Here is a 19,751-nt window from a genome sequence, read left to right on the forward strand (position 1 = left end):
GCGAACGCACCCTCGAAAAGGAAAGAAACCTACTCACGGCCTTAAAAGTCAACAGGACCTAGGATTCCCAGCCGGTCACCCATACTGGTACTTGCCAGGCCTCAAGCTGGCTGGCGGCCGCGATCTGACGAGAGCAGGCACATTCAGCTTAGAATGCCTGTTGACAGCTCCGCCTCCTTTCCTATGGGCTTTCTGCAGTGCGAACGCACCCCCGAAAAGGAAAGGAACCTACTCACGGCCTTAAAAGTCAACGGGACCTGGGATTCCCAGCCGGTCACCCATACTGGTACTTGCCAGGCCTCAAGCTGGCTGGCGGCCGCGATCTGACGAGAGCAGGCACATTCAGCTTAGAATGCCCGTTGACAGCTCCTCCTCCTTTCCTATGGGCTTTCTGCAGTGCGAACGCACCTCCGAAAAGGAAAGAAACCTACTCACGGCCTTAAAAGTCAACGGGACCTGGGATTCCCAGCCGGTCACCCATACTGGTACTTGCCAGGCCTCAAGCTGGCTGGCGGCCGCGATCTGACGAGAGCAGGCACATTCAGCTTAGAATGCCCGTTGACAGCTCCTCCTCCTTTCCTATGGGCTTTCTGCAGTGCGAACGCACCTCCGAAAAGGAAAGAAACCTACTCACGGCCTTAAAAGTCAACAGGACCTGGGATTCCCAGCCGGTCACCCATACTGGTACTTGCCAGGCCTCAAGCTGGCTGGCGGCCGCGATCTGACGAGAGCAGGCACATTCAGCTTAGAATGCCCGTTGACAGCTCCCCCTCCTTTCCTATGGGCTTTCTGCAGTGCGAACGCACCTCCGAAAAGGAAAGAAACCTACTCACGGCCTTAAAAGTCAACGGGACCTGGGATTCCCAGCCGGTCAACCATACTGGTACTTGCCAGGCCTCAAGCTGGCTGGCGGCCGCGATCTGACGAGAGCAGGCACATTCAGCTTAGAATGCCCGTTGACAGCTCCCCCTCCTTTCCTATGGGCTTTCTGCAGTGCGAACGCACCTCCGAAAAGGAAAGAAACCTACTCACGGCCTTAAAAGTCAACGGGACCTGGGATTCCCAGCCGGTCACCCATACTGGTACTTGCCAGGCCTCAAGCTGGCTGGCGGCCGCGATCTGACGAGAGCAGGCACATTCAGTTTAGAATGCCCGTTGACAGCTCCTCCTCCTTTCCTATGGGCTTTCTGCAGTGCGAACGCACCTCCGAAACGGAAAGAAACCTACTCACGGCCTTAAAAGTCAACGGGACCTGGGATTCCCAGCCGGTCACCCATACTGGTACTTGCCAGGCCTCAAGCTGGCTGGCGGCCGCGATCTGACGAGAGCAGGCACATTCAGCTTAGAATGCCCGTTGACAGCTCCTCCTCCTTTCCTATGGGCTTTCTGCAGTGCGAACGCACCTCCGAAAAGGAAAGAAACCTACTCACGGCCTTAAAAGTCAACGGGACCTGTGATTCCCAGCCGGTCACCCATACTGGTACTTGCCAGGCCTAAAGCTGGCTGGCGGCCGCGATCTGACGAGAGCAGGCACATTCAGCTTAGAATTCCCGTTGACAGCTCCTCCTCCTTTCCTATGGGCTTTCTGCAGTGCGAACGCACCTCCGAAAAGGAAAGAAACCTACTCACGGCCTTAAAAGTCAACGGGACCTGGGATTCCCAGCCGGTCACCCATACTGGTACTTGCCAGGCCTCAAGCTGGCTGGCGGCCGCGATCTGACGAGAGCAGGCACATTCAGCTTAGAATGCCCGTTGACAGCTCCTCCTCCTTTCCTATGGGCTTTCTGCAGTGCAAACGCACCTCCGAAAAGGAAAGAAACCTACTCACGGCCTTAAAAGTCAACGGGACCTGGGATTCCCAGCCGGTCACCCATACTGGTACTTGCCAGGCCTCAAGCTGGCTGGCTGGCGGCCGCGATCTGACGAGAGCAGGCACATTCAGCTTAGAATGCCCGTTGACAGCTCCTCCTCCTTTCCTATGGGCTTTCTGCAGTGCGAACGCACCTCCGAAAACGAAAGCAACCTACTCACGGCCTTAAAAGTCAACGGGACCTGGGATTCCCAGCCGGTCACCCATACTGGTACTTGCCAGGCCTCAAGCTGGCTGGCGGCCGCTTTCTGACGAGAGCAGGCACATTCAGCTTAGAATGCCCGTTGACAGCTCCTCCTCCTTTCCTATGGGCTTTCTGCAGTGCGAACGCACCTCCGAAACGGAAAGAAACCTACTCACGGCCTTAAAAGTCAACGGGACCTGGGATTCCCAGCCGGTCACCCATACTGGTACTTGCCAGGCCTCAAGCTGGCTGGCGGCCGCGATCTGACGAGAGCAGGCACATTCAGCTTAGAATGCCCGTTGACAGCTCCTCCTCCTTTCCTATGGGCTTTCTGCAGTGCGAACGCACCTCCGAAAAGGAAAGAAACCTACTCACGGCCTTAAAAGTCAACGGGACCTGGGATTCCCAGCCGGTCACCCATACTGGTACTTGCCAGGCCTCAAGCTGGCTGGCGGCCGTGATCTGACGAGAGCAGGCACATTCAGCTTAGAATGCCCGTTGACAGCTCCTCCTCCTTTCCTATGGGCTTTCTGCAGTGCGAACGCACCTCCGAAAAGGAAAGCAACCTACTCACGGCCTTAAAAGTCAACGGGACCTGGGATTCCCAGCCGGTCACCCATACTGGTACTTGCCAGGCCTCAAGCTGGCTGGCGGCCGCGATCTGACGAGAGCAGGCACATTCAGCTTAGAATGCCCGTTGACAGCTCCCCCTCCTTTCCTATGGGCTTTCTGCAGTGCGAACGCACCTCCGAAAAGGAAAGAAACCTACTCACGGCCTTAAAAGTCAACGGGACCTGGGATTCCCAGCCGGTCACCCATACTGGTACTTGCCAGGCCTCAAGCTGGCTGGCGGCCGCGATCTGACGAGAGCAGGCACATTCAGCTTAGAATGCCCGTTGACAGCTCCTCCTCCTTTCCTATGGGCTTTCTGCAGTGCGAACGCACCTCCGAAACGGAAAGAAACCTACTCACGGCCTTAAAAGTCAACGGGACCTGGGATTCCCAGCCGGTCACCCATACTGGTACTTGCCAGGCCTCAAGCTGGCTGGCGGCCGCGATCTGACGAGAGCAGGCACATTCAGCTTAGAATGCCCGTTGACAGCTCCTCCTCCTTTCCTATGGGCTTTCTGCAGTGCGAACGCACCTCCGAAAAGGAAAGAAACCTACTCACGGCCTTAAAAGTCAACGGGACCTGGGATTCCCAGCCGGTCACCCATACTGGTACTTGCCAGGCCTAAAGCTGGCTGGCGGCCGCGATCTGACGAGAGCAGGCACATTCAGCTTAGAATTCCCGTTGACAGCTCCTCCTCCTTTCCTATGGGCTTTCTGCAGTGCGAACGCACCTCCGAAAAGGAAAGAAACCTACTCACGGCCTTAAAAGTCAACGGGACCTGGGATTCCCAGCCGGTCACCCATACTGGTACTTGCCAGGCCTCAAGCTGGCTGGCGGCCGCGATCTGACGAGAGCAGGCACATTCAGCTTAGAATGCCCGTTGACAGCTCCTCCTCCTTTCCTATGGGCTTTCTGCAGTGCAAACGCACCTCCGAAAAGGAAAGAAACCTACTCACGGCCTTAAAAGTCAACGGGACCTGGGATTCCCAGCCGGTCACCCATACTGGTACTTGCCAGGCCTCAAGCTGGCTGGCTGGCGGCCGCGATCTGACGAGAGCAGGCACATTCAGCTTAGAATGCCCGTTGACAGCTCCTCCTCCTTTCCTATGGGCTTTCTGCAGTGCGAACGCACCTCCGAAAACGAAAGCAACCTACTCACGGCCTTAAAAGTCAACGGGACCTGGGATTCCCAGCCGGTCACCCATACTGGTACTTGCCAGGCCTCAAGCTGGCTGGCGGCCGCTTTCTGACGAGAGCAGGCACATTCAGCTTAGAATGCCCGTTGACAGCTCCTCCTCCTTTCCTATGGGCTTTCTGCAGTGCGAACGCACCTCCGAAAAGGAAAGAAACCTACTCACGGCCTTAAAAGTCAACGGGACCTGGGATTCCCAGCCGGTCACCCATACTGGTACTTGCCAGGCCTCAAGCTGGCTGGCGGCCGCGATCTGACGAGAGCAGGCACATTCAGCTTAGAATGCCCGTTGACAGCTCCTCCTCCTTTCCTATGGGCTTTCTGCAGTGCGAACGCACCTCCGAAAAGGAAAGAAACCTACTCACGGCCTTAAAAGTCAACGGGACCTGGGATTCCCAGCCGGTCACCCATACTGGTACTTGCCAGGCCTCAAGCTGGCTGGCGGCCGCGATCTGACGAGAGCAGGTACATTCAGCTTAGAATGCCCGTTGACAGCTCCTCCTCCTTTCCTATGGGCTTTCTGCAGTGCGAACGCACCTCCGAAAAGGAAAGAAACCTACTCACGGCCTTAAAAGTCAACGGGACCTGGGATTCCCAGCCGGTCACCCATACTGGTACTTGCCAGGCCTCAAGCTGGCTGGCGGCCGCGATCTGACGAGAGCAGGCACATTCAGCTTAGAATGCCCGTTGACAGCTCCTCCTCCTTTCCTATGGGCTTTCTGCAGTGCGAACGCACCTCCGAAAAGGAAAGCAACCTACTCACGGCCTTAAAAGTCAACGGGACCTGGGATTCCCAGCCGGTCACCCATACTGGTACTTGCCAGGCCTCAAGCTGGCTGGCGGCCGCGATCTGACGAGAGCAGGCACATTCAGCTTAGAATGCCCGTTGACAGCTCCTCCTCCTTTCCTATGGGCTTTCTGCAGTGCGAACGCACCTCCGAAACGGAAAGAAACCTACTCACGGCCTTAAAAGTCAACGGGACCTGGGATTCCCAGCCGGTCACCCATACTGGTACTTGCCAGGCCTCAAGCTGGCTGGCGGCCGCGATCTGACGAGAGCAGGCACATTCAGCTTAGAATGCCCGTTGACAGCTCCTCCTCCTTTCCTATGGGCTTTCTGCAGTGCGAACGCACCTCCGAAAAGGAAAGCAACCTACTCACGGCCTTAAAAGTCAACGGGACCTGGGATTCCCAGCCGGTCACCCATACTGGTACTTGCCAGGCCTCAAGCTGGCTGGCGGCCGCGATCTGACGAGAGCAGGCACATTCAGCTTAGAATGCCCGTTGACAGCTCCTCCTCCTTTCCTATGGGCTTTCTGCAGTGCGAACGCACCTCCGAAAAGGAAAGAAACCTACTCACGGCCTTAAAAGTCAACAGGACCTGGGATTCCCAGCCGGTCACCCATACTGGTACTTGCCAGGCCTCAAGCTGGCTGGCGGCCGCGATCTGACGAGAGCAGGCACATTCAGCTTAGAATGCCCGTTGACAGCTCCTCCTCCTTTCCTATGGGCTTTCTGCAGTGCGAACGCACCTCCGAAAAGGAAAGCAACCTGCTCACGGCCTTAAAAGTCAACGGGACCTGGGATTCCCAGCCGGTCACCCATACTGGTACTTGCCAGGCCTCAAGCTGGCTGGCGGCCGCGATCTGACGAGAGCAGGCACATTCAGCTTAGAATGCCCGTTGACAGCTCCTCCTCCTTTCCTATGGGCTTTCTGCAGTGCGAACGCACCTCCGAAACGGAAAGAAACCTACTCATGGCCTTAAAAGTCAACGGGACCTGGGATTCCCAGCCGGTCACCCATACTGGTACTTGCCAGGCCTCAAGCTGGCTGGCGGCCGCGATCTGACGAGAGCAGGCACATTCAGCTTAGAATGCCCGTTGACAGCTCCTCCTCCTTTCCTATGGGCTTTCTGCAGTGCGAACGCACCTCCGAAACGGAAAGAAACCTACTCACCGCCTTAAAAGTCAACGGGACCTGGGATTCCCAGCCGGTCACCCATACTGGTACTTGCCAGGCCTCAAGCTGGCTGGCGGCCGCGATCTGACGAGAGCAGGCACATTCAGCTTAGAATGCCCGTTGACAGCTCCTCCTCCTTTCCTATGGGCTTTCTGCAGTGCGAACGCACCTCCGAAAAGGAAAGCAACCTACTCACGGCCTTAAAAGTCAACGGGACCTGGGATTCCCAGCCGGTCACCCATACTGGTACTTGCCAGGCCTCAAGCTGGCTGGCGGCCGCGATCTGACGAGAGCAGGCACATTCAGCTTAGAATGCCCGTTGACAGCTCCTCCTCCTTTCCTATGGGCTTTCTGCAGTGCGAACGCACCTCCGAAAAGGAAAGAAACCTACTCACGGCCTTAAAAGTCAACGGGACCTGGGATTCCCAGCCGGTCACCCATACTGGTACTTGCCAGGCCTCAAGCTGACTGGCGGCCGCGATCTGACGAGAGCAGGCACATTCAGCTTAGAATGCCCGTTGACAGCTCCTCCTCCTTTCCTATGGGCTTTCTGCAGTGCGAACGCACCTCCGAAAAGGAAAGCAACCTACTCACGGCCTTAAAAGTCAACGGGACCTGGGATTCCCAGCCGGTCACCCATACTGGTACTTGCCAGGCCTCAAGCTGGCTGGCGGCCGCGATCTGACGAGAGCAGGCACATTCAGCTTAGAATGCCCGTTGACAGCTCCTCCTCCTTTCCTATGGGCTTTCTGCAGTGCGAACGCACCTCCGAAACGGAAAGAAACCTACTCACGGCCTTAAAAGTCTACGGGACCTGGGATTCCCAGCCGGTCACCCATACTGGTACTTGCCAGGCCTCAAGCTGGCTGGCGGCCGCGATCTGACGAGAGCAGGCACATTCAGCTTAGAATGCCCGTTGACAGCTCCTCCTCCTTTCCTATGGGCTTTCTGCAGTGCGAACGCACCTCCGAAAAGGAAAGAAACCTACTCACGGCCTTAAAAGTCAACGGGACCTGGGATTCCCAGCCGGTCACCCATACTGGTACTTGCCAGGCCTCAAGCTGGCTGGCGGCCGCGATCTGACGAGAGCAGGCACATTCAGCTTAGAATGTCCATTGACAGCTCCTCCTCCTTTCCTATGGGCTTTCTGCAGTGCGAACGCACCTCCGAAAAGGAAAGAAACCTACTCACGGCCTTAAAAGTCAACGGGACCTGGGATTCCCAGCCGGTCACCCATACTGGTACTTGCCAGGCCTCAAGCTGGCTGGCGGCCGCGATCTGACGAGAGCAGGCACATTCAGCTTAGAATGCCCGTTGACAGCTCCTCCTCCTTTCCTATGGGCTTTCTGCAGTGCGAACGCACCTCCGAAAAGGAAAGAAACCTACTCACGGCCTTAAAAGTCAACGGGACCTGGGATTCCCAGCCGGTCACCCATACTGGTACTTGCCAGGCCTCAAGCTGGCTGGCGGCCGCGATCTGACGAGAGCAGGCACATTCAGCTTAGAATGCCCGTTGACAGCTCCTCCTCCTTTCCTATGGGCTTTCTGCAGTGCGAACGCACCTCCGAAAAGGAAAGAAACCTACTCACGGCCTTAAAAGTCAACGGGACCTGGGATTCCCAGCCGGTCACCCATACTGGTACTTGCCAGGCCTCAAGCTGGCTGGCGGCCGCGATCTGACGAGAGCAGGCACATTCAGCTTAGAATGCCCGTTGACAGCTCCTCCTCCTTTCCTATGGGCTTTCTGCAGTGCGAACGCACCTCCGAAAAGGAAAGAAACCTACTCACGGCCTTAAAAGTCAACGGGACCTGGGATTCCCAGCCGGTCACCCATACTGGTACTTGCCAGGCCTCAAGCTGGCTGGCGGCCGCGATCTGACGAGAGCAGGTACATTCAGCTTAGAATGCCCGTTGACAGCTCCTCCTCCTTTCCTATGGGCTTTCTGCAGTGCGAACGCACCTCCGAAAAGGAAAGCAACCTACTCACGGCCTTAAAAGTCAACGGGACCTGGGATTCCCAGCCGGTCACCCATACTGGTACTTGCCAGGCCTCAAGCTGGCTGGCGGCCGCGATCTGACGAGAGCAGGCACATTCAGCTTAGAATGCCCGTTGACAGCTCCTCCTCCTTTCCTATGGGCTTTCTGCAGTGCGAACGCACCTCCGAAACGGAAAGAAACCTACTCACGGCCTTAAAAGTCAACGGGACCTGGGATTCCCAGCCGGTCACCCATACTGGTACTTGCCAGGCCTCAAGCTGGCTGGCGGCCGCGATCTGACGAGAGCAGGCACATTCAGCTTAGAATGCCCGTTGACAGCTCCTCCTCCTTTCCTATGGGCTTTCTGCAGTGCGAACGCACCTCCGAAAAGGAAAGCAACCTACTCACGGCCTTAAAAGTCAACGGGACCTGGGATTCCCAGCCGGTCACCCATACTGGTACTTGCCAGGCCTCAAGCTGGCTGGCGGCCGCGATCTGACGAGAGCAGGCACATTCAGCTTAGAATGCCCGTTGACAGCTCCCCCTCCTTTCCTATGGGCTTTCTGCAGTGCGAACGCACCTCCGAAAAGGAAAGAAACCTACTCACGGCCTTAAAAGTCAACAGGACCTGGGATTCCCAGCCGGTCACCCATACTGGTACTTGCCAGGCCTCAAGCTGGCTGGCGGCCGCGATCTGACGAGAGCAGGCACATTCAGCTTAGAATGCCCGTTGACAGCTCCTCCTCCTTTCCTATGGGCTTTCTGCAGTGCGAACGCACCTCCGAAAAGGAAAGCAACCTGCTCACGGCCTTAAAAGTCAACGGGACCTGGGATTCCCAGCCGGTCACCCATACTGGTACTTGCCAGGCCTCAAGCTGGCTGGCGGCCGCGATCTGACGAGAGCAGGCACATTCAGCTTAGAATGCCCGTTGACAGCTCCTCCTCCTTTCCTATGGGCTTTCTGCAGTGCGAACGCACCTCCGAAACGGAAAGAAACCTACTCATGGCCTTAAAAGTCAACGGGACCTGGGATTCCCAGCCGGTCACCCATACTGGTACTTGCCAGGCCTCAAGCTGGCTGGCGGCCGCGATCTGACGAGAGCAGGCACATTCAGCTTAGAATGCCCGTTGACAGCTCCTCCTCCTTTCCTATGGGCTTTCTGCAGTGCGAACGCACCTCCGAAAAGGAAAGAAACCTACTCACGGCCTTAAAAGTCAACGGGACCTGGGATTCCCAGCCGGTCACCCATACTGGTACTTGCCAGGCCTCAAGCTGGCTGGCGGCCGCGATCTGACGAGAGCAGGCACATTCAGCTTAGAATGCCCGTTGACAGCTCCTCCTCCTTTCCTATGGGCTTTCTGCAGTGCGAACGCACCTCCGAAACGGAAAGAAACCTACTCACGGCCTTAAAAGTCAACGGGACCTGGGATTCCCAGCCGGTCACCCATACTGGTACTTGCCAGGCCTCAAGCTGGCTGGCGGCCGCGATCTGACGAGAGCAGGCACATTCAGCTTAGAATGCCCGTTGACAGCTCCTCCTCCTTTCCTATGGGCTTTCTGCAGTGCAAACGCACCTGCGAAAAGGAAAGAAACCTACTCACGGCCTTAAAAGTCAACGGGACCTGGGATTCCCAGCCGGTCACCCATACTGGTACTTGCCAGGCCTCAAGCTGGCTGGCGGCCGCGATCTGACGAGAGCAGGCACATTCAGCTTAGAATGCCCGTTGACAGCTCCTCCTCCTTTCCTATGGGCTTTCTGCAGTGCGAACGCACCTCCGAAAAGGAAAGAAACCTACTCACGGCCTTAAAAGTCAACGGGACCTGGGATTCCCAGCCGGTCACCCATACTGGTACTTGCCAGGCCTCAAGCTGACTGGCGGCCGCGATCTGACGAGAGCAGGCACATTCAGCTTAGAATGCCCGTTGACAGCTCCTCCTCCTTTCCTATGGGCTTTCTGCAGTGCGAACGCACCTCCGAAAAGGAAAGCAACCTACTCACGGCCTTAAAAGTCAACGGGACCTGGGATTCCCAGCCGGTCACCCATACTGGTACTTGCCAGGCCTCAAGCTGGCTGGCGGCCGCGATCTGACGAGAGCAGGCACATTCAGCTTAGAATGCCCGTTGACAGCTCCTCCTCCTTTCCTATGGGCTTTCTGCAGTGCGAACGCACCTCCGAAACGGAAAGAAACCTACTCACGGCCTTAAAAGTCTACGGGACCTGGGATTCCCAGCCGGTCACCCATACTGGTACTTGCCAGGCCTCAAGCTGGCTGGCGGCCGCGATCTGACGAGAGCAGGCACATTCAGCTTAGAATGCCCGTTGACAGCTCCTCCTCCTTTCCTATGGGCTTTCTGCAGTGCGAACGCACCTCCGAAAAGGAAAGCAACCTACTCACGGCCTTAAAAGTCAACGGGACCTGGAATTCCCAGCCGGTCACCCATACTGGTACTTGCCAGGCCTCAAGCTGGCTGGCGGCCGCGATCTGACGAGAGCAGGCACATTCAGCTTACAATGCCCGTTGACAGCTCCTCCTCCTTTCCTATGGGCTTTCTGCAGTGCGAACGCACCTCCGAAACGGAAAGAAACCTACTCACGGCCTTAAAAGTCAACGGGACCTGGGATTCCCAGCCGGTCACCCATACTGGTACTTGCCAGGCCTCAAGCTGGCTGGCGGCCGCGATCTGACGAGAGCAGGCACATTCAGCTTAGAATGCCCGTTGACAGCTCCTCCTCCTTTCCTATGGGCTTTCTGCAGTGCGAACGCACCTCCGAAAAGGAAAGAAACCTACTCACGGCCTTAAAAGTCAACGGGACCTGGGATTCCCAGCCGGTCACCCATACTGGTACTTCCCAGGCCTCAAGCTGGCTGGCGGCCGCGATCTGACGAGAGCAGGCACATTCAGCTTAGAATGCCCGTTGACAGCTCCTCCTCCTTTCCTATGGGCTTTCTGCAGTGCGAACGCACCTCCGAAAAGGAAAGCAACCTACTCACGGCCTTAAAAGTCAACGGGACCTGGGATTCCCAGCCGGTCACCCATACTGGTACTTGCCAGGCCTCAAGCTGGCTGGCGGCCGCGATCTGACGAGAGCAGGCACATTCAGCTTAGAATGCCCATTGACAGCTCCTCCTCCTTTCCTATGGGCTTTCTGCAGTGCGAACGCACCTCCGAAAAGGAAAGAAACCTACTCACGGCCTTAAAAGTCAACGGGACCTGGGATTCCCAGCCGGTCACCCATACTGGTACTTGCCCGGCCTCAAGCTGGCTGGCGGCCGCGATCTGACGAGAGCAGGCACATTCAGCTTAGAATTCCCGTTGACAGCTCCTCCTCCTTTCCTATGGGCTTTCTGCAGTGCGAACGCACCTCCGAAAAGGAAAGAAATCTACTCACGGCCTTAAAAGTCAACGGGACCTGGGATTCCCAGCCGGTCACCCATACTGGCACTTGCCAGGCCTCAAGCTGGCTGGCGGCCGCGATCTGACGAGAGCAGGCACATTCAGCTTAGAATGCCCGTTGACAGCTCCTCCTCCTTTCCTATGGGCTTTCTGCAGTGCGAACGCACCTCCGAAAAGGAAAGAAACCTACTCACGGCCTTAAAAGTCAACGGGACCTGGGATTCCAGGCCGGTCACCCATACTGGTACTTGCCAGGCCTCAAGCTGGCTGGCGGCCGCGATCTGACGAGAGCAGGCACATTCAGCTTAGAATGCCCGTTGACAGCTCCTCCTCCTTTCCTATGGGCTTTCTGCAGTGCCAACGCACCTCCGAAAAGGAAAGCAACCTACTCACGGCCTTAAAAGTCAACGGGACCTGAGATTCCCAGCCGGTCACCCATACTAGTACTTGCCAGGCCTCAAGCTGGCTGGCGGCCGCGATCTGACGAGAGCAGGCACATTCAGCTTAGAATGCCCGTTGACAGCTCCTCCTCCTTTCCTATGGGCTTTCTGCAGTGCGAACGCACCTCCGAAAAGGAAAGAAACCTACTCACGGCCTTAAAAGTCAACGGGACCTGGGATTCCCAGCCGGTCACCCATACTGGTACTTGCCAGGCCTCAAGCTGGCTGGCGGCCGCGATCTGACGAGAGCAGGCACATTCAGCTTAGAATGCCCGTTGACAGCTCCTCCTCCTTTCCTATGGGCTTTCTGCAGTGCGAACGCACCTCCGAAAAGGAAAGAAACCTACTCACGGCCTTAAAAGTCAACGGGACCTGGGATTCCCAGCCGGTCACCCATACTGGTACTTGCCAGGCCTCAAGCTGGCTGGCGGCCGCGATCTGACTAGAGCAGGCACATTCAGCTTAGAATGCCCGTTGACAGCTCCTCCTCCTTTCCTATGGGCTTTCTGCAGTGCGAACGCACCTCCGAAACGGAAAGAAACCTACTCACGGCCTTAAAAGTCAACGGGACCTGGGATTCCCAGCCGGTCACCCATACTGGTACTTGCCAGGCCTCAAGCTGGCTGGCGGCCGCGATCTGACGAGAGCAGGCACATTCAGCTTAGAATGCCCGTTGACAGCTCCTCCTCCTTTCCTATGGGCTTTCTGCAGTGCGAACGCACCTCCGAAAAGGAAAGCAACCTACTCACGGCCTTAAAAGTCAACTGGACCTGGGATTCCCAGCCGGTCACCCATACTGGTACTTGCCAGGCCTCAAGCTGGCTGGCGGCCGCGATCTGACGAGAGCAGGCACATTCAGCTTAGAATGCCCGTTGACAGCTCCTCCTCCTTTCCTATGGGCTTTCTGCAGTGCGAACGCACCTCCGAAAAGGAAAGAAACCTACTCACGGCCTTAAAAGTCAACGGGACCTGGGATTCCCAGCCGGTCACCCATACTGGTACTTGCCAGGCCTCAAGCTGGCTGGCGGCCGCGATCTGACGAGAGCAGGCACATTCAGCTTAGAATGCCCGTTGACAGCTCCTCCTCCTTTCCTATGGGCTTTCTGCAGTGCGAACGCACCTCCGAAAAGGAAAGCAACCTGCTCACGGCCTTAAAAGTCAACGGGACCTGGGATTCCCAGCCGGTCACCCATACTGGTACTTGCCAGGCCTCAAGCTGGCTGGCGGCCGCGATCTGACGAGAGCAGGCACATTCAGCTTAGAATGCCCGTTGACAGCTCCTCCTCCTTTCCTATGGGCTTTCTGCAGTGCGAACGCACCTCCGAAAAGGAAAGAAACCTACTCACGGCCTTAAAAGCCAACGGGACCTGGGATTTCCAGCCGGTCACCCATACTGGTACTTGCCAGGCCTCAAGCTGGCTGGCGGCCGCGATCTGACGAGAGCAGGCACATTCAGCTTAGAATGCCCGTTGACAGCTCCTCCTCCTTTCCTATGGGCTTTCTGCAGTGCGAACGCACCTCCGAAAAGGAAAGCAACCTACTCACGGCCTTAAAAGTCAACGGGACCTGGGATTCCCAGCCGGTCACCCATACTGGTACTTGCCAGGCCTCAAGCTGGCTGGCGGCCGCGATCTGACGAGAGCAGGCACATTCAGCTTAGAATGCCCGTTGACAGCTCCTCCTCCTTTCCTATGGGCTTTCTGCAGTGCGAACGCACCTCCGAAAAGGAAAGAAACCTACTCACAGCCTTAAAAGTCAACGGGACCTGGGATTCCCAGCCGGTCACCCATACTGGTACTTGCCAGGCCTCAAGCTGGCTGGCGGCCGCGATCTGACGAGAGCAGGCACATTCAGCTTAGAATGCCCGTTGACAGCTCCTCCTCCTTTCCTATGGGCTTTCTGCAGTGCGAACGCACCTCCGAAAAGGAAAGAAACCTACTCACGGCCTTAAAAGTCAACGGGACCTGGGATTCCCAGCCGGTCACACATACTGGTACTTGCCAGGCCTCAAGCTGGCTGGCGGCCGCGATCTGACGAGAGCAGGCACATTCAGCTTAGAATGCCCGTTGACAGCTCCTCCTCCTTTCCTATGGGCTTTCTGCAGTGCGAACGCACCTCCGAAAAGGAAAGCAACCTACTCACGGCCTTAAAAGTCAACTGGACCTGGGATTCCCAGCCGGTCACCCATACTGGTACTTGCCAGGCCTCAAGCTGGCTGGCGGCCGCGATCTGACAAGAGCAGGCACATTCAGCTTAGAATGCCTGTTGACAGCTCCTCCTCCTTTCCTATGGGCTTTCTGCAGTGCGAACGCACCTCCGAAAAGGAAAGCAACCTACTCACGGCCTTAAAAGTCAACGGGACCTGGGATTCCCAGCCGGTCACCCATACTGGTACTTGCCAGGCCTCAAGCTGGCTGGCGGCCGCGATCTGACGAGAGCAGGCACATTCAGCTTAGAATGCCCGTTGACAGCTCCTCCTCCTTTCCTATGGGCTTTCTGCAGTGCGAACGCACCTCCGAAAAGGAAAGCAACCTGCTCACGGCCTTAAAAGTCAACGGGACCTGGGATTCCCAGCCGGTCACCCATACTGGTACTTGCCAGGCCTCAAGCTGGCTGGCGGCCGCGATCTGACGAGAGCAGGCACATTCAGCTTAGAATGCCCGTTGACAGCTCCTCCTCCTTTCCTATGGGCTTTCTGCAGTGCGAACGCACCTCCGAAAAGGAAAGAAACCTACTCACGGCCTTAAAAGTCAACGGGACCTGGGATTCCCAGCCAGTCACCCATACTGGTACTTGCCAGGCCTCAAGCTGGCTGGCGGCCGCGATCTGACGAGAGCAGGCACATTCAGCTTAGAATGCCCGTTGACAGCTCCTCCTCCTTTCCTATGGGCTTTCTGCAGTGCGAACGCACCTCCGAAAAGGAAAGCAACCTACTCACGGCCTTAAAAGTCAACGGGACCTGGGATTCCCAGCCGGTCACCCATACTGGTACTTGCCAGGCCTCAAGCTGGCTGGCGGCCGCGATCTGACGAGAGCAGGCACATTCAGCTTAGAATGCCCGTTGACAGCTCCTCCTCCTTTCCTATGGGCTTTCTGCAGTGCGAACGCACCTCCGAAAAGGAAAGAAACCTACTCACAGCCTTAAAAGTCAACGGGACCTGGGATTCCCAGCCGGTCACCCATACTGGTACTTGCCAGGCCTCAAGCTGGCTGGCGGCCGCGATCTGACGAGAGCAGGCACATTCAGCTTAGAATGCCCGTTGACAGCTCCTCCTCCTTTCCTATGGGCTTTCTGCAGTGCGAACGCACCTCCGAAAAGGAAAGAAACCTACTCACGGCCTTAAAAGTCAACGGGACCTGGGATTCCCAGCCGGTCACCCATACTGGTACTTGCCAGGCCTCAAGCTGGCTGGCGGCCGCGATCTGACGAGAGCAGGCACATTCAGCTTAGAATGCCCGTTGACAGCTCCTCCTCCTTTCCTATGGGCTTTCTGCAGTGCGAACGCACCTCCGAAAAGGAAAGCAACCTACTCACGGCCTTAAAAGTCAACGGGACCTGGGATTCCCAGCCGGTCACCCATACTGGTACTTGCCAGGCCTCAAGCTGGCTGGCGGCCGCGATCTGACGAGAGCAGGCACATTCAGCTTAGAATGCCCGTTGACAGCTCCTCCTCCTTTCCTATGGGCTTTCTGCAGTGCGAACGCACCTCCGAAAAGGAAAGAAACCTACTCACGGCCTTAAAAGTCAACGGGACCTGGGATTCCCAGCCGGTCACCCATACTGGTACTTGCCAGGCCTCAAGCTGGCTGGCGGCCGCGATCTGACGAGAGCAGGCACTTTCAGCTTAGAATACCCGTTGACAGCTCCTCCTCCTTTCCTATGGGCTTTCTGCAGTGCGAACGCACCTCCGAAAAGGAAAGCAACCTGCTCACGGCCTTAAAAGTCAACGGGACCTGGGATTCCCAGCCGGTCACCCATACTGGTACTTGCCAGGCCTCAAGCTGGCTGGCGGCCGCGATCTGACGAGAGCAGGCACATTCAGCTTAGAATGCCCGTTGACAGCTCCTCCTCCTTTCCTATGGGCTTTCTGCAGTGCGAACGCACCTCCGAAAAGGAAAGAAACCTACTCACAGCCTTAAAAGTCAACGGGACCTGGGATTCCCAGCCGGTCACCCATACTGGTACTTGCCAGGCCTCAAGCTGGCTGGCGGCCGCGATCTGACGAGAGCAGGCACATTCAGCTTAGAATGCCCGTTGACAGCTCCTCCTCCTTTCCTATGGGCTTTCTGCAGTGCGAACGCACCTCCGAAAAGGAAAGAAACCTACTCACGGCCTTAAAAGTCAACGGGACCTGGGATTCCCAGCCGGTCACCCATACTGGTACTTGCCAGGCCTCAAGCTGGCTGGCGGCCGCGATCTGACGAGAGCAGGCACATTCAGCTTAGAATGCCCGTTGACAGCTCCTCCTCCTTTCCTATGGGCTTTCTGCAGTGCGAACGCACCTCCGAAAAGGAAAGCAACCTACTCACGGCCTTAAAAGTCAACGGGACCTGGGATTCCCAGCCGGTCACCCATACTGGTACTTGCCAGGCCTCAAGCTGGCTGGCGGCCGCGATCTGACGAGAGCAGGCACATTCAGCTTAGAATGCCCGTTGACAGCTCCTCCTCCTTTCCTATGGGCTTTCTGCAGTGCGAACGCACCTCCGAAAAGGAAAGAAACCTACTCACGGCCTTAAAAGTCAACGGGACCTGGGATTCCCAGCCGGTCACCCATACTGGTACTTGCCAGGCCTCAAGCTGGCTGGCGGCCGCGATCTGACGAGAGCAGGCACATTCAGCTTAGAATACCCGTTGACAGCTCCTCCTCCTTTCCTATGGGCTTTCTGCAGTGCGAACGCACCTCCGAAAAGGAAAGCAACCTGCTCACGGCCTTAAAAGTCAACGGGACCTGGGATTCCCAGCCGGTCACCCATACTGGTACTTGCCAGGCCTCAAGCTGGCTGGCGGCCGCGATCTGACGAGAGCAGGCACATTCAGCTTAGAATGCCCGTTGACAGCTCCTCCTCCTTTCCTATGGGCTTTCTGCAGTGCGAACGCACCTCCGAAAAGGAAAGAAACCTACTCACGGCCTTAAAAGTCAATGGGACCTGGGATTCCCAGCCGGTCACCCATACTGGTACTTGCCAGGCCTCAAGCTGGCTGGCGGCCGCGATCTGACGAGAGCAGGCACATTCAGCTTAGAATGCCCGTTGACAGCTCCTCCTCCTTTCCTATGGGCTTTCTGCAGTGCGAACGCACCTCCGAAAAGGAAAGCAACCTACTCACGGCCTTAAAAGTCAACGGGACCTGGGATTCCCAGCCGGTCACCCATACTGGTACTTGCCAGGCCTCAAGCTGGCTGGCCGCTGCGATCTGACGAGAGCAGGCACATTCAGCTTAGAATGCCCGTTGACAGCTCCACCTCCTTTCCTATGGGCTTTCTGCAGTGCGAACGCACCTCCGAAAAGGAAAGAAACCTACTCACGGCCTTAAAAGTCAACGGGACCTGGGATTCCCAGCCGGTCACCCATACTGGTACTTGCCAGGCCTCAAGCTGGCTGGCGGCCGCGATCTGACGAGAGCAGGCACATTCAGCTTAGAATGCCTGTTGACAGCTCCTCCTCCTTTCCTATGGGCTTTCTGCAGTGCGAACGCACCTCCGAAACAGAAAGAAACCTACTCACGGCCTTAAAAGTCAACGGGACCTGGGATTCCCAGCCGGTCACCCATACTGGTACTTGCCAGGCCTCAAGCTGGCTGGCGGCCGCGATCTGACGAGAGCAGGTACATTCAGCTTAGAATGCCCGTTGACAGCTCCTCCTCCTTTCCTATGGGCTTTCTGCAGTGCGAACGCACCTCTGAAAAGGAAAGCAACCTACTCACGGCCTTAAAGGTCAACGGGACCTGGGATTCCCAGCCGGTCACCCATACTGGCACTTGCCAGGCCTCAAGCTGGCTGGCGGCCGCGATCTGACGAGAGCAGGCACATTCAGCTTAGAATGCCCGTTGACAGCTCCTCCTCCTTTCCTATGGGCTTTCTGCAGTGCGAATGCACCTCCGAAAAGGAAAGAAACCTACTCACGGCCTTAAAAGTCAACGGGACCTGGGATGCCCAGCCGGTCACCCATACTGGTACTTGCCAGGCCTCAAGCTGGCTGGCGGCCGCGATCTGACGAGAGCAGGCACATTCAGCTTAGAATGCCCGTTGACAGCTCCTCCTCCTTTCCTATGGGCTTTCTGCAGTGCGAACGCACCTCCGAAAAGGAAAGGAACCTACTCACGGCCTTAAAAGTCAACGGGACCTGGGATTCCCAGCCGGTCACCCATACTGGTACTTGCCAGGCCTCAAGCTGCCGGGCGGCCGCGATCTGACGAGAGCAGGCACATTCAGCTTAGAATGCCCGTTGACAGCTCCTCCTCCTTTCCTATGGGCTTTCTGCAGTGCGAACGCACCTCCGAAAAGGAAAGAAACCTACTCACGGCCTTAAAAGTCAACGGGACCTGGGATTCCCAGCCGGTCACCCATACTGGTACTTGCCAGGCCTCAAGCTGGCTGGCGGCCGCGATCTGACAAGAGCAGGCACATTCAGCTTAGAATGCCCGTTGACAGCTTCTCCTCCTTTCCTATGGGCTTTCTGCAGTGCGAACGCACCTCCGAAAAGGAAAGAAACCTACTCACGGCCTTAAAAGTCAACGGGACCTGGGATTCCCAGCCGGTCACCCATACTGGTACTTGCCAGGCCTCAAGCTGGCTGGCGGCCGCGATCTGACGAGAGCAGGCACATTCAGCTTAGAATGCCCGTTGACAGTGCCTCCTCCTTTCCTATGGGCTTTCTGCAGTGCGAACGCACCCTCGAAAAGGAAAGAAACCTACTCACGGCCTTAAAAGTCAACAGGACCTGGGATTCCCAGCCGGTCACCCATACTGGTACTTGCCAGGCCTCAAGCTGGCTGGCGGCCGCGATCTGACGAGAGCAGGCACATTCAGCTTAGAATGCCCGTTGACAGCTCCGCCTCCTTTCCTATGGGCTTTCTGCAGTGCGAACGCACCTCCGAAAAGGAAAGGAACCTACTCACGGCCTTAAAAGTCAACGGGACCTGGGATTCCCAGCCGGTCACCCATACTGGTACTTGCCAGGCCTCAAGCTGGCTGGCGGCCGCGATCTGACGAGAGCAGGCACATTCAGCTTAGAATGCCCGTTGACAGCTCCTCCTCCTTTCCTATGGGCTTTCTGCAGTGCGAACGCACCTCCGAAAAGGAAAGAAACCTACTCACGGCCTTAAAAGTCAACGGGACCTGGGATTCCCAGCCGGTCACCCATACTGGTACTTGCCAGGCCTCAAGCTGGCTGGCGGCCGCGATCTGACGAGAGCAGGCACATTCAGCTTAGAATGCCCGTTGACAGCTCCTCCTCCTTTCCTATGGGCTTTCTGCAGTGCGAACGCACCTCCGAAAAGGAAAGAAACCTACTCACGGCCTTAAAAATCAACGGGACCTGGGATTCCCAGCCGGTCACCCATACTGGTACTTGCCAGGCCTCAAGCTGGCTGGCGGCCGCGATCTGACGAGCGCAGGCACATTCAGCTTAGAATGCCCGTTGACAGCTCCTCCTCCTTTCCTATGGGCTTTCTGCAGTGCGAACGCACCTCCGAAAAGGAAAGCAACCTACTCACGGCCTTAAAAGTCAACGGGACCTGGGATTCCCAGCCGGTCACCCATACTGGTACTTGCCAGGCCTCAAGCTGGCTGGCGGCCGCGATCTGACGAGAGCAGGCACATTCAGCTTAGAATGCCCGTTGACAGCTCCTCCTCCTTTCCTATGGGCTTTCTGCAGTGCGAACGCACCTCCGAAACGGAAAGAAACCTACTCACGGCCTTAAAAGTCAACGGGACCTGGGATTCCCAGCCGGTCACCCATACTGGTACTTGCCAGGCCTCAAGCTGGCTGGCGGCCGCGATCTGACGAGAGCAGGCACAATCAGCTTAGAATGCCCGTTGACAGCTCCTCCTCCTTTCCTATGGGCTTTCTGCAGTGCGAACGCACCTCCGAAACGGAAAGAAACCTACTCACGGCCT

General features: G+C 56.8%; 96 pseudogenes; all 96 read right to left on the minus strand.

Moving 5' to 3' along the window:
* Positions 1–46: 46 nt before the first annotated feature.
* On the minus strand, positions 47–165 carry LOC136597108 (5S ribosomal RNA; annotated as a pseudogene).
* Positions 166–245: 80 nt separating this feature from the next.
* On the minus strand, positions 246–364 carry LOC136595859 (5S ribosomal RNA; annotated as a pseudogene).
* An 80-nt stretch (positions 365–444) lies between these two features.
* On the minus strand, positions 445–563 carry LOC136595861 (5S ribosomal RNA; annotated as a pseudogene).
* An 80-nt stretch (positions 564–643) lies between these two features.
* Positions 644–762, minus strand: LOC136596569 (5S ribosomal RNA; annotated as a pseudogene).
* Positions 763–842: 80 nt separating this feature from the next.
* LOC136596888 (5S ribosomal RNA) lies at positions 843–961 on the minus strand (annotated as a pseudogene).
* An 80-nt stretch (positions 962–1,041) lies between these two features.
* LOC136596935 (5S ribosomal RNA) lies at positions 1,042–1,160 on the minus strand (annotated as a pseudogene).
* An 80-nt stretch (positions 1,161–1,240) lies between these two features.
* LOC136595862 (5S ribosomal RNA) lies at positions 1,241–1,359 on the minus strand (annotated as a pseudogene).
* An 80-nt stretch (positions 1,360–1,439) lies between these two features.
* LOC136596928 (5S ribosomal RNA) lies at positions 1,440–1,558 on the minus strand (annotated as a pseudogene).
* Positions 1,559–1,638: 80 nt separating this feature from the next.
* On the minus strand, positions 1,639–1,757 carry LOC136595863 (5S ribosomal RNA; annotated as a pseudogene).
* An 80-nt stretch (positions 1,758–1,837) lies between these two features.
* LOC136597462 (5S ribosomal RNA) lies at positions 1,838–1,960 on the minus strand (annotated as a pseudogene).
* An 80-nt stretch (positions 1,961–2,040) lies between these two features.
* LOC136596906 (5S ribosomal RNA) lies at positions 2,041–2,159 on the minus strand (annotated as a pseudogene).
* Positions 2,160–2,239: 80 nt separating this feature from the next.
* LOC136595864 (5S ribosomal RNA) lies at positions 2,240–2,358 on the minus strand (annotated as a pseudogene).
* Positions 2,359–2,438: 80 nt separating this feature from the next.
* On the minus strand, positions 2,439–2,557 carry LOC136597098 (5S ribosomal RNA; annotated as a pseudogene).
* An 80-nt stretch (positions 2,558–2,637) lies between these two features.
* On the minus strand, positions 2,638–2,756 carry LOC136595865 (5S ribosomal RNA; annotated as a pseudogene).
* Positions 2,757–2,836: 80 nt separating this feature from the next.
* Positions 2,837–2,955, minus strand: LOC136595866 (5S ribosomal RNA; annotated as a pseudogene).
* An 80-nt stretch (positions 2,956–3,035) lies between these two features.
* Positions 3,036–3,154, minus strand: LOC136595867 (5S ribosomal RNA; annotated as a pseudogene).
* An 80-nt stretch (positions 3,155–3,234) lies between these two features.
* On the minus strand, positions 3,235–3,353 carry LOC136596509 (5S ribosomal RNA; annotated as a pseudogene).
* An 80-nt stretch (positions 3,354–3,433) lies between these two features.
* LOC136595868 (5S ribosomal RNA) lies at positions 3,434–3,552 on the minus strand (annotated as a pseudogene).
* An 80-nt stretch (positions 3,553–3,632) lies between these two features.
* Positions 3,633–3,755, minus strand: LOC136597463 (5S ribosomal RNA; annotated as a pseudogene).
* Positions 3,756–3,835: 80 nt separating this feature from the next.
* Positions 3,836–3,954, minus strand: LOC136596907 (5S ribosomal RNA; annotated as a pseudogene).
* Positions 3,955–4,034: 80 nt separating this feature from the next.
* LOC136595869 (5S ribosomal RNA) lies at positions 4,035–4,153 on the minus strand (annotated as a pseudogene).
* Positions 4,154–4,233: 80 nt separating this feature from the next.
* On the minus strand, positions 4,234–4,352 carry LOC136595810 (5S ribosomal RNA; annotated as a pseudogene).
* An 80-nt stretch (positions 4,353–4,432) lies between these two features.
* On the minus strand, positions 4,433–4,551 carry LOC136595872 (5S ribosomal RNA; annotated as a pseudogene).
* An 80-nt stretch (positions 4,552–4,631) lies between these two features.
* LOC136595873 (5S ribosomal RNA) lies at positions 4,632–4,750 on the minus strand (annotated as a pseudogene).
* An 80-nt stretch (positions 4,751–4,830) lies between these two features.
* LOC136595874 (5S ribosomal RNA) lies at positions 4,831–4,949 on the minus strand (annotated as a pseudogene).
* An 80-nt stretch (positions 4,950–5,029) lies between these two features.
* On the minus strand, positions 5,030–5,148 carry LOC136595875 (5S ribosomal RNA; annotated as a pseudogene).
* An 80-nt stretch (positions 5,149–5,228) lies between these two features.
* Positions 5,229–5,347, minus strand: LOC136596571 (5S ribosomal RNA; annotated as a pseudogene).
* Positions 5,348–5,427: 80 nt separating this feature from the next.
* On the minus strand, positions 5,428–5,546 carry LOC136595876 (5S ribosomal RNA; annotated as a pseudogene).
* Positions 5,547–5,626: 80 nt separating this feature from the next.
* Positions 5,627–5,745, minus strand: LOC136595877 (5S ribosomal RNA; annotated as a pseudogene).
* An 80-nt stretch (positions 5,746–5,825) lies between these two features.
* Positions 5,826–5,944, minus strand: LOC136595878 (5S ribosomal RNA; annotated as a pseudogene).
* An 80-nt stretch (positions 5,945–6,024) lies between these two features.
* Positions 6,025–6,143, minus strand: LOC136595879 (5S ribosomal RNA; annotated as a pseudogene).
* An 80-nt stretch (positions 6,144–6,223) lies between these two features.
* On the minus strand, positions 6,224–6,342 carry LOC136597543 (5S ribosomal RNA; annotated as a pseudogene).
* Positions 6,343–6,422: 80 nt separating this feature from the next.
* Positions 6,423–6,541, minus strand: LOC136595880 (5S ribosomal RNA; annotated as a pseudogene).
* An 80-nt stretch (positions 6,542–6,621) lies between these two features.
* Positions 6,622–6,740, minus strand: LOC136596679 (5S ribosomal RNA; annotated as a pseudogene).
* An 80-nt stretch (positions 6,741–6,820) lies between these two features.
* On the minus strand, positions 6,821–6,939 carry LOC136597211 (5S ribosomal RNA; annotated as a pseudogene).
* An 80-nt stretch (positions 6,940–7,019) lies between these two features.
* Positions 7,020–7,138, minus strand: LOC136595881 (5S ribosomal RNA; annotated as a pseudogene).
* Positions 7,139–7,218: 80 nt separating this feature from the next.
* LOC136595884 (5S ribosomal RNA) lies at positions 7,219–7,337 on the minus strand (annotated as a pseudogene).
* Positions 7,338–7,417: 80 nt separating this feature from the next.
* LOC136595885 (5S ribosomal RNA) lies at positions 7,418–7,536 on the minus strand (annotated as a pseudogene).
* Positions 7,537–7,616: 80 nt separating this feature from the next.
* On the minus strand, positions 7,617–7,735 carry LOC136595822 (5S ribosomal RNA; annotated as a pseudogene).
* An 80-nt stretch (positions 7,736–7,815) lies between these two features.
* On the minus strand, positions 7,816–7,934 carry LOC136595886 (5S ribosomal RNA; annotated as a pseudogene).
* An 80-nt stretch (positions 7,935–8,014) lies between these two features.
* LOC136595887 (5S ribosomal RNA) lies at positions 8,015–8,133 on the minus strand (annotated as a pseudogene).
* Positions 8,134–8,213: 80 nt separating this feature from the next.
* On the minus strand, positions 8,214–8,332 carry LOC136595888 (5S ribosomal RNA; annotated as a pseudogene).
* An 80-nt stretch (positions 8,333–8,412) lies between these two features.
* LOC136596572 (5S ribosomal RNA) lies at positions 8,413–8,531 on the minus strand (annotated as a pseudogene).
* An 80-nt stretch (positions 8,532–8,611) lies between these two features.
* LOC136595890 (5S ribosomal RNA) lies at positions 8,612–8,730 on the minus strand (annotated as a pseudogene).
* An 80-nt stretch (positions 8,731–8,810) lies between these two features.
* On the minus strand, positions 8,811–8,929 carry LOC136595891 (5S ribosomal RNA; annotated as a pseudogene).
* An 80-nt stretch (positions 8,930–9,009) lies between these two features.
* Positions 9,010–9,128, minus strand: LOC136595892 (5S ribosomal RNA; annotated as a pseudogene).
* An 80-nt stretch (positions 9,129–9,208) lies between these two features.
* Positions 9,209–9,327, minus strand: LOC136595894 (5S ribosomal RNA; annotated as a pseudogene).
* Positions 9,328–9,407: 80 nt separating this feature from the next.
* Positions 9,408–9,526, minus strand: LOC136595895 (5S ribosomal RNA; annotated as a pseudogene).
* An 80-nt stretch (positions 9,527–9,606) lies between these two features.
* LOC136597544 (5S ribosomal RNA) lies at positions 9,607–9,725 on the minus strand (annotated as a pseudogene).
* Positions 9,726–9,805: 80 nt separating this feature from the next.
* LOC136595897 (5S ribosomal RNA) lies at positions 9,806–9,924 on the minus strand (annotated as a pseudogene).
* Positions 9,925–10,004: 80 nt separating this feature from the next.
* On the minus strand, positions 10,005–10,123 carry LOC136596681 (5S ribosomal RNA; annotated as a pseudogene).
* An 80-nt stretch (positions 10,124–10,203) lies between these two features.
* Positions 10,204–10,322, minus strand: LOC136597308 (5S ribosomal RNA; annotated as a pseudogene).
* An 80-nt stretch (positions 10,323–10,402) lies between these two features.
* LOC136595898 (5S ribosomal RNA) lies at positions 10,403–10,521 on the minus strand (annotated as a pseudogene).
* An 80-nt stretch (positions 10,522–10,601) lies between these two features.
* LOC136596176 (5S ribosomal RNA) lies at positions 10,602–10,720 on the minus strand (annotated as a pseudogene).
* Positions 10,721–10,800: 80 nt separating this feature from the next.
* Positions 10,801–10,919, minus strand: LOC136596651 (5S ribosomal RNA; annotated as a pseudogene).
* An 80-nt stretch (positions 10,920–10,999) lies between these two features.
* On the minus strand, positions 11,000–11,118 carry LOC136596746 (5S ribosomal RNA; annotated as a pseudogene).
* Positions 11,119–11,198: 80 nt separating this feature from the next.
* LOC136597295 (5S ribosomal RNA) lies at positions 11,199–11,317 on the minus strand (annotated as a pseudogene).
* Positions 11,318–11,397: 80 nt separating this feature from the next.
* LOC136597196 (5S ribosomal RNA) lies at positions 11,398–11,516 on the minus strand (annotated as a pseudogene).
* An 80-nt stretch (positions 11,517–11,596) lies between these two features.
* Positions 11,597–11,715, minus strand: LOC136596602 (5S ribosomal RNA; annotated as a pseudogene).
* Positions 11,716–11,795: 80 nt separating this feature from the next.
* On the minus strand, positions 11,796–11,914 carry LOC136595899 (5S ribosomal RNA; annotated as a pseudogene).
* Positions 11,915–11,994: 80 nt separating this feature from the next.
* Positions 11,995–12,113, minus strand: LOC136597320 (5S ribosomal RNA; annotated as a pseudogene).
* Positions 12,114–12,193: 80 nt separating this feature from the next.
* LOC136595900 (5S ribosomal RNA) lies at positions 12,194–12,312 on the minus strand (annotated as a pseudogene).
* A 279-nt stretch (positions 12,313–12,591) lies between these two features.
* On the minus strand, positions 12,592–12,710 carry LOC136595901 (5S ribosomal RNA; annotated as a pseudogene).
* An 80-nt stretch (positions 12,711–12,790) lies between these two features.
* On the minus strand, positions 12,791–12,909 carry LOC136595902 (5S ribosomal RNA; annotated as a pseudogene).
* An 80-nt stretch (positions 12,910–12,989) lies between these two features.
* On the minus strand, positions 12,990–13,108 carry LOC136597368 (5S ribosomal RNA; annotated as a pseudogene).
* Positions 13,109–13,188: 80 nt separating this feature from the next.
* Positions 13,189–13,307, minus strand: LOC136595903 (5S ribosomal RNA; annotated as a pseudogene).
* Positions 13,308–13,387: 80 nt separating this feature from the next.
* Positions 13,388–13,506, minus strand: LOC136595905 (5S ribosomal RNA; annotated as a pseudogene).
* Positions 13,507–13,586: 80 nt separating this feature from the next.
* On the minus strand, positions 13,587–13,705 carry LOC136597446 (5S ribosomal RNA; annotated as a pseudogene).
* Positions 13,706–13,984: 279 nt separating this feature from the next.
* Positions 13,985–14,103, minus strand: LOC136595906 (5S ribosomal RNA; annotated as a pseudogene).
* An 80-nt stretch (positions 14,104–14,183) lies between these two features.
* Positions 14,184–14,302, minus strand: LOC136595907 (5S ribosomal RNA; annotated as a pseudogene).
* An 80-nt stretch (positions 14,303–14,382) lies between these two features.
* Positions 14,383–14,501, minus strand: LOC136596916 (5S ribosomal RNA; annotated as a pseudogene).
* Positions 14,502–14,581: 80 nt separating this feature from the next.
* LOC136595909 (5S ribosomal RNA) lies at positions 14,582–14,700 on the minus strand (annotated as a pseudogene).
* Positions 14,701–14,780: 80 nt separating this feature from the next.
* Positions 14,781–14,899, minus strand: LOC136595910 (5S ribosomal RNA; annotated as a pseudogene).
* Positions 14,900–14,979: 80 nt separating this feature from the next.
* LOC136595911 (5S ribosomal RNA) lies at positions 14,980–15,098 on the minus strand (annotated as a pseudogene).
* An 80-nt stretch (positions 15,099–15,178) lies between these two features.
* On the minus strand, positions 15,179–15,297 carry LOC136595912 (5S ribosomal RNA; annotated as a pseudogene).
* Positions 15,298–15,377: 80 nt separating this feature from the next.
* On the minus strand, positions 15,378–15,496 carry LOC136596580 (5S ribosomal RNA; annotated as a pseudogene).
* An 80-nt stretch (positions 15,497–15,576) lies between these two features.
* Positions 15,577–15,695, minus strand: LOC136595913 (5S ribosomal RNA; annotated as a pseudogene).
* Positions 15,696–15,775: 80 nt separating this feature from the next.
* LOC136595914 (5S ribosomal RNA) lies at positions 15,776–15,894 on the minus strand (annotated as a pseudogene).
* Positions 15,895–15,974: 80 nt separating this feature from the next.
* LOC136595916 (5S ribosomal RNA) lies at positions 15,975–16,093 on the minus strand (annotated as a pseudogene).
* An 80-nt stretch (positions 16,094–16,173) lies between these two features.
* Positions 16,174–16,292, minus strand: LOC136595917 (5S ribosomal RNA; annotated as a pseudogene).
* An 80-nt stretch (positions 16,293–16,372) lies between these two features.
* LOC136596690 (5S ribosomal RNA) lies at positions 16,373–16,491 on the minus strand (annotated as a pseudogene).
* An 80-nt stretch (positions 16,492–16,571) lies between these two features.
* LOC136595918 (5S ribosomal RNA) lies at positions 16,572–16,690 on the minus strand (annotated as a pseudogene).
* Positions 16,691–16,969: 279 nt separating this feature from the next.
* LOC136596372 (5S ribosomal RNA) lies at positions 16,970–17,088 on the minus strand (annotated as a pseudogene).
* Positions 17,089–17,168: 80 nt separating this feature from the next.
* On the minus strand, positions 17,169–17,287 carry LOC136597230 (5S ribosomal RNA; annotated as a pseudogene).
* An 80-nt stretch (positions 17,288–17,367) lies between these two features.
* Positions 17,368–17,486, minus strand: LOC136595834 (5S ribosomal RNA; annotated as a pseudogene).
* Positions 17,487–17,566: 80 nt separating this feature from the next.
* Positions 17,567–17,685, minus strand: LOC136597169 (5S ribosomal RNA; annotated as a pseudogene).
* An 80-nt stretch (positions 17,686–17,765) lies between these two features.
* On the minus strand, positions 17,766–17,884 carry LOC136597270 (5S ribosomal RNA; annotated as a pseudogene).
* Positions 17,885–17,964: 80 nt separating this feature from the next.
* LOC136596664 (5S ribosomal RNA) lies at positions 17,965–18,083 on the minus strand (annotated as a pseudogene).
* Positions 18,084–18,163: 80 nt separating this feature from the next.
* Positions 18,164–18,282, minus strand: LOC136597161 (5S ribosomal RNA; annotated as a pseudogene).
* Positions 18,283–18,362: 80 nt separating this feature from the next.
* LOC136595919 (5S ribosomal RNA) lies at positions 18,363–18,481 on the minus strand (annotated as a pseudogene).
* Positions 18,482–18,561: 80 nt separating this feature from the next.
* LOC136596573 (5S ribosomal RNA) lies at positions 18,562–18,680 on the minus strand (annotated as a pseudogene).
* Positions 18,681–18,760: 80 nt separating this feature from the next.
* On the minus strand, positions 18,761–18,879 carry LOC136595921 (5S ribosomal RNA; annotated as a pseudogene).
* Positions 18,880–18,959: 80 nt separating this feature from the next.
* On the minus strand, positions 18,960–19,078 carry LOC136595922 (5S ribosomal RNA; annotated as a pseudogene).
* An 80-nt stretch (positions 19,079–19,158) lies between these two features.
* LOC136597490 (5S ribosomal RNA) lies at positions 19,159–19,277 on the minus strand (annotated as a pseudogene).
* An 80-nt stretch (positions 19,278–19,357) lies between these two features.
* LOC136595923 (5S ribosomal RNA) lies at positions 19,358–19,476 on the minus strand (annotated as a pseudogene).
* An 80-nt stretch (positions 19,477–19,556) lies between these two features.
* On the minus strand, positions 19,557–19,675 carry LOC136596638 (5S ribosomal RNA; annotated as a pseudogene).
* Positions 19,676–19,751: the final 76 nt, after the last annotated feature.

Source organism: Eleutherodactylus coqui, unplaced genomic scaffold, assembly GCF_035609145.1.
Source record: "Eleutherodactylus coqui strain aEleCoq1 unplaced genomic scaffold, aEleCoq1.hap1 HAP1_SCAFFOLD_117, whole genome shotgun sequence".
NCBI classification, from domain to species: Eukaryota; Metazoa; Chordata; class Amphibia; order Anura; family Eleutherodactylidae; genus Eleutherodactylus; species Eleutherodactylus coqui.